The sequence below is a fragment of the Mauremys mutica genome, chromosome 1, assembly GCF_020497125.1.
Source record: "Mauremys mutica isolate MM-2020 ecotype Southern chromosome 1, ASM2049712v1, whole genome shotgun sequence".
NCBI classification, from domain to species: domain Eukaryota; kingdom Metazoa; phylum Chordata; order Testudines; family Geoemydidae; genus Mauremys; species Mauremys mutica.
The window spans coordinates 145,902,130-145,908,304 of record NC_059072.1 but is presented as its reverse complement, the minus strand read 5'-3'; positions in this window follow the sequence as shown (position 1 = coordinate 145,908,304).

Here is a 6,175-nt window from a genome sequence, read left to right as displayed (position 1 = left end):
TATCCTTGGTCAAAAGCCCGGTCAAGGGGGCTGTGATTGCCACAAATCGGGGGAATAAACCAGCGATAGTAGCTGGCAAGTCCCAGGAACTGGTGCACCTGGCTCTTTGCTGCTACTTCTAAAATTTGACAGGTCCTTGGAAACTTACAAAGGCTAAGTGACAGACTGAAAATGACATTTCTCAAAATGAGGGCAAATTTGAGAAACAAAAAGAAGTAGAGGAATTATACATGCTTGTTGTTTTTTAAGTATTTGAAGCAAAATAAGTAATGGTTTGCAAAAAGACCCAGAAAATTGCTGGAAAATAGACTGAAGTTAAGGAAGAATTTTATAATGTATACATTTTTTTGACATTTTCAGCAGAAAATTTTGACTTTTTGTTCAAAAACTGAAAACCAAAATATGTGTGACTAGAAAGTGCAATAAAACGAAAGGTTTTTGGCCAAAACCCTCCATATTTTTGGTTTTTGGTTAAAAATTAATATTGTTCAGCTTCTTTGGTTTTCCTACAAAAAAAAAACCACAAAAATTTTGAAAGAAAGCACACAGTTTTCTCAAAAATATTCATGTTATCAAAAAACAAATTTTCCATCGTAAAAGGTTCAGTGGAAATATTTTGAACAGCTCTATTAAACATGAACATTATCATTAATAACAAAGGCCACACAGTAAATTATTTAGGTCAGGATCCATAAAGGAACTTATATGTTGCAACGCTGCACTTTCCAACACCTAACTTTTAGGCACCTGGAAAATTACTGTAACAAATTACTATTGATATTCACCCCTTCTTGTCAACTGTTGGGAATAGGCCACATCCACCCTGATTGAATGGCCTCGTTAGCACTGAAACGCCACTTGGTAAGGCAACTCCCATCTTTTCATGTGCTGTATATATATACCTGCCTACTGTATTTTTCACTCCATGCATCTGATGAAGTGGGTTTTAGCCCACAAAAGCTTATGCCCAAATAAATGTGTTAGTCTCTAAGGTGCCACAAGGTTTTTTTGGAACAACAATGTGATCTACAAATCCCAAGTTAGATGCCTAGGTTCCTTATACAATGAATGGAGAGATATAGGTACCTTAGAAATACAATCCACAAAAGCCAGCATGCCAGGCAGAGATCTACCTAAGCTAACCAATGGGAGGTACCAAGGAGAGGGGTGTGTCATAAGCCACACCCCTCTCACAATGTTCACCACCTAAGCCAGCATTTCTCAAATGCGGCCACCATGGCCACATGCAGCCACCAGGGACTTTTCTTGTGGCCACAGCCTCCTGGGCTGTGATGGGGGGTGGGGCAAAGCAGCAGCCCCTCCCCTTCCCTGTTGTTTTTAGATGAATCCCCTTGGAGTTGGCTGCTGGGGCTGCAAGCAGAGAGTGGGCCCTGCTCCCCCACCCCTCTGGAGACAGAGGGGCACAATGCTGGAGGAGCAGGCAGCTGGTGAGTTCCCCACTTTCCCAGGGGTGGTGGGGCTCAGATTTTGAGCTTCAGCCCTGGGGTGGTAGATTCCTGCTGCAGGGCTTCCAGCTCTGGCTACCCAGGAGATGGCCCCGGGCTCTGGCTGTGCAGCTTTGGGCTCCATCCCTATTCCCCAGTCATGGGGCTTCAGGCTCTGGCCCCTCACTGTTTCCTCCAGCCCCCCTCCGACTCATCATCTCCGGCTCCTGCTGCCTACCCTGACCCCCCATCCAGGTCTTAATTTGTCCCCAGGCTTACTGGGGCTGAGTAAGTCTGCTGTGAAAAGTGATATTTGTATGTTTGTTTACTGCTAGCTAGTAAGTCGTCTGTGAAAAGTTGTGAAAAGTGAAATTAACAAACATACAAGTATCACTTTTCACAGCAGTCTTACTAGTTAGCAATAAATAAATTACTATGATTTGGCTGTGTACATTGTGTATATTTATTTGTTTTTCCTAAAACTAATTAAGCATTTTAGGGAAAAGTGTGAGAGTGGCCACCAGGAAGAGTTGGTGGCTGCATTCACAGCCACACAAAAATTTGTCCTGAGAATCCTTGCTCTGGAGACAAGCCACCAGAGTGACTTGGGTTGTGGGGGCCACACCCCAAATTGAGAGGGCAAGGGTAGGAATTAACTCAGGGCAGTGGACGTAGATTCCCTGCTGGGAGGTCCTCTACTCAGAGATGGACTCACACAGGGCCCTGGGCTGGAACCCAGTAGAGTGGTAGCCCTGATCCCCCTACTCTACTTCCTGCCTTAAAGACTGAGGTGTTATATCCTTGGGGGCAGCCGGTTTAGGAAGAAATCACTTAAGGCCAGACAGCAGACAGGTAACAAAATTACCATTTTATTTACAGACACAGAGCTCACTCAACCAGCCGAAGCTGGCCGAGCTATCCCCTAATAATCTAACTCAGTTGCCATAGGAACAAAAACCATGACAACCAAATACACCACATATTCCTCCCCCCCTAATAAGAACATCCCTTAAATAAAACACACACTAGACTAGAGAAGGAGGGTTAGACTGCCTCCATTCCCGGTTAAACCCTGGGCATTATTTTGCCCCATAACTGTGGGTTCGCCCTAGCTAAAGATCCAGCCGATGAGGAGGCCTTCTGTCTCTAGGTGGATTACGGCGAACTTCTGGTGTTGTTGCACCCAAAAGTACCATGGGCTCAGGGTCCGCAGCACGAACAGGTGAGGAGGTGGTATCCGCTCGTGCTGGGCAAAGGGGTATCTCAGCCACCGGCAGTAATGGAGGAGAACAGTCAGGAACAGGTGATTCGTGATTCGGTGTCTCACCAGAAGAGGTGAAGTCAGACCACGCAACTGCAGATGTGTCCTGAGGACTGACTGGCATGACCTGGCAACAGCTGATCTACATGTCGCCGCCAGGTAAGATTCTCTGCAGTCCGGACTGTGTAGGAAACAGGTCCTGTTTGAGTGATGATTGTGGCCGGGACCCATTTAGCTCTGGAAGTATAATTTCGAGCCAAAACTGGCTGTCCTGGGCTAAAGGTTCGGTCTTTTGCTCTGATGACTTGATATTGCTGCTGATGTTGCACAATTTGTCGGGATTCAGAAGGTTTCAGCAGATCAAAGCAAGTGCACAGCTGTCGTCCCATCATTAGAAAGGCTGGGGATGCCTGGGTCGTAGCATGAGGTGTGTTTCTGTAGGAAAGTAAGAAGGTATCCAGATGCTTTTGAATGGAGTGTTGTCCCCTTGCTGATTTCAAAGCGTGTTTCATTGTCTGCACAAATCTTTCAGCTAATCCGTTGGTGGATGGATATGGTGCTGACGTGATGTGGTGTATCCCATTTGCATTCATAAAATTTTAAACTCCTGAGAGACGAACTGCAGTCTGTTGTAGCTCACAAGTTGTTCTGGCAGACCAAAATGACTAAAGAGTCCTTGTAGTTTTTGGATAGTACTCTCTGCAGTAGTGGACTGCATTATAGAGACTTCTGGCCATTTAGAATGGGCATCTACTGCCACCAAGAACATGCTTCCTTCAAGGGGGCCAGCGAAGTCAATGTGAATACGTTGCCACGGGTTTTCAGGCCAGTCCCAGGGGTGTAGGGGTGCCCATTGGGGTGCATTCCTCACACCCTGACATGACATACAAGCTTTTGCCTTCTCTTCAATAGCACTGTCCAATCCAGGCCACCAAAAATAGCTTCGTGCAATTTCCTTCATGCGCACTATTCCACAGTGACCGGAATGTAGCTGTTCTAACATCTGTGATCCCAGTGGTGGTGGAATAATGACACGTCTCCCCCACAACAAACAACCAGATTGGACCGATAACTCCGTCCTCCTGGACATGTAGGTAACAAGGTCGGATGAGACCGGAGAGGTTTGTCGAGATTTTCCATGCATCACCAGGTCCATAACTTGGGACAATACTGGGTCAACGCGAGTTGCCTTCTTTATCTGAGTAGCAGTGATGGGTGTATTCTCTACCTGTTCAAAGTAGAAGATTTCCTTTTGGGCACTATCTTGATGTTTGACCAGCAAAGGCAACCTTGAGAGGCCCTCTGCATTGCCGTGCAGAGTGGATTTCCGATATTTGATTTCATATGTGTGTGCTGAAAGTAACAATGCCCAACGTTGCATACGACTAGCAGCTAATTGGGGAATGCCTGTGTAGGGTCCAAAAATTGACGTCAGAGGTCGATGGTCTGTGAGAAGAGTAAACTTTCGCCCAAACAGGTACTGATGAAACTTCCGAATTCCAAAAACAATTCCTAATGCCTCACGTTCGATTTGGGCGTAGTTAGTTTCTGCTTTGCTTAGAGTGCGTGAAGAAAAAGCAATAGGTCTCTCTTCTCCCGAAGGCATAATGTGTGACACGACTGCTCCCACTCCATAAGGGGAGGCATCGCAGGCCAATTGTTGGGGTAAGGATGGATCAAAGTGCGTTAGAACTTCAGAATTTAGCACTGTATCCTTAGCTTTGTTAAATGCAACATCACAGGCTTCAGTCCACTTCAAGGCCTTGTTCTGCCCAAGGAGCTCATGAAGTGGTTTTAGCAGTGTGGCTAACCGTGAGATGAACTTTCCATAATAGTTCAGTAGTCCTAGAAACGAGCGCAGCTGGCTTACATTTCGAGGTGGGGGAGCCTCCACAATAGCTTTAACTTTTGCAGGGGTTATGAAGACCTGCAGAATCAATGATGTGTCCCAAATATTCAACAGAGGGCTTGAAGAATTCACACTTGTCTTTACGAACTCGTAGGCCATACTCTTCCAGTCTTTGTAGGGTAGCCTCTAAATTCTTTAAGTGGTCCTCTTTATTTCTTCCAGTGACCAGGATATCATCCAGATAGCACTGAACTCCTGACAAGCCACACAAGATCTGGTCCATAGCCCTCTGGAACAGGGCGGGAGCAGACGTTATTCCGAAGGGTAGGCGACAGTATCAATAAAGCCCCTTATGAGTCACAATAGTCAACAGCTCTTGGGACTTTTCATCGACGTGCATCTGTAAATATGCTTGACTCAGATCAATCTTACTGAACTTTTGTCCCCCAGCCAGGCCTGCGAAGAGGTCATCGATGCGGGGAAGCGGGTATTGCTCTGCACACAACACTGGGTTGACAGTGACTTTAAAATCACCGCAAATCCGGAGAGAGCCATCTTTTGTCACTATTGGAATGATAGAAGTGGCCCATAAGCTATGGGTAACTGGTATTAGGACTCCATTGGTGACCAGGCGCTCCAGGTCTGCTTCAACTTTTGGCCTGATGGCATATGGCACAGTTCGGGCTTTCAGATATTTTGGTGGACTGTCAAGTTTAATGTTCAATGTCACAGTGAGTCCCTTCATACTTCCCAAATCATCTCCAAAAACAGCAGTATGTTTCCTTAGTATAGGGGTTAGACTGGTTTCTTCTTTAGTCATCCAGTGCACTTCTGCCCAGTTCAGTTGAATCTTCCCAAGCCAAGACCTACCCATTAAGGCTGGGTAGTTACCTCTCACCACAAACAGTGGCAATTTAGCAGCCTGTCCATTGAGCTCCACCTTAACATCAATAGTGCCCAACATGGGCACAGCTTCTCCTGTATACGTCTTCAGAACAGTTTTTGTTGCCTTAAGCGGAAGATGCTGTAGCTTTTCTTTATACACAGTCTCGGAGACCAGCGAGACGGCTGCACCGGTGTCCAGTTCTATGCGTATAGGTTTGCCATCCAACAATGGGGTTACCCAGTATTCATGTAAGCCCACTGCCAAAGACAAAACATGCAGTGGCACTTCCTCTTGCGATGAGGTGTCACCTTGATCATCCTGGGTCTGCTCTAGGGTATGCAGGATTCCTCTTTTTGTCAGCCAGACCACAGGCCTCTTTTTCTTCTGTTTACAGGCACAGTCAGTGTGTCCCTTTTTGCCACAGTGTCGACACACCAGGTCCTTACACCAGCATTCTGATGCCTGGTGACCTGGCTTACCACAGCAGTAACATTCTTGACTCTGCACCGTTTTGTGGGTCAGTTCTTGTGACACTTTTTGCACCCTAGGGGATGCACCGATGTATTGCGCCTTCCTTGTAGCCAGTTCCATGAAGACAGCAATATCAACAGCCTTCTGTAATGTAAGCTGAGCCTCTGTCAGTAGGCGCTTCCATATAGCTTCACTGTAGAGGCCACACACTAACCTGTCATGCAGGGCATCATTTAACAACTCTTTAAATTCACAGTGTTCTG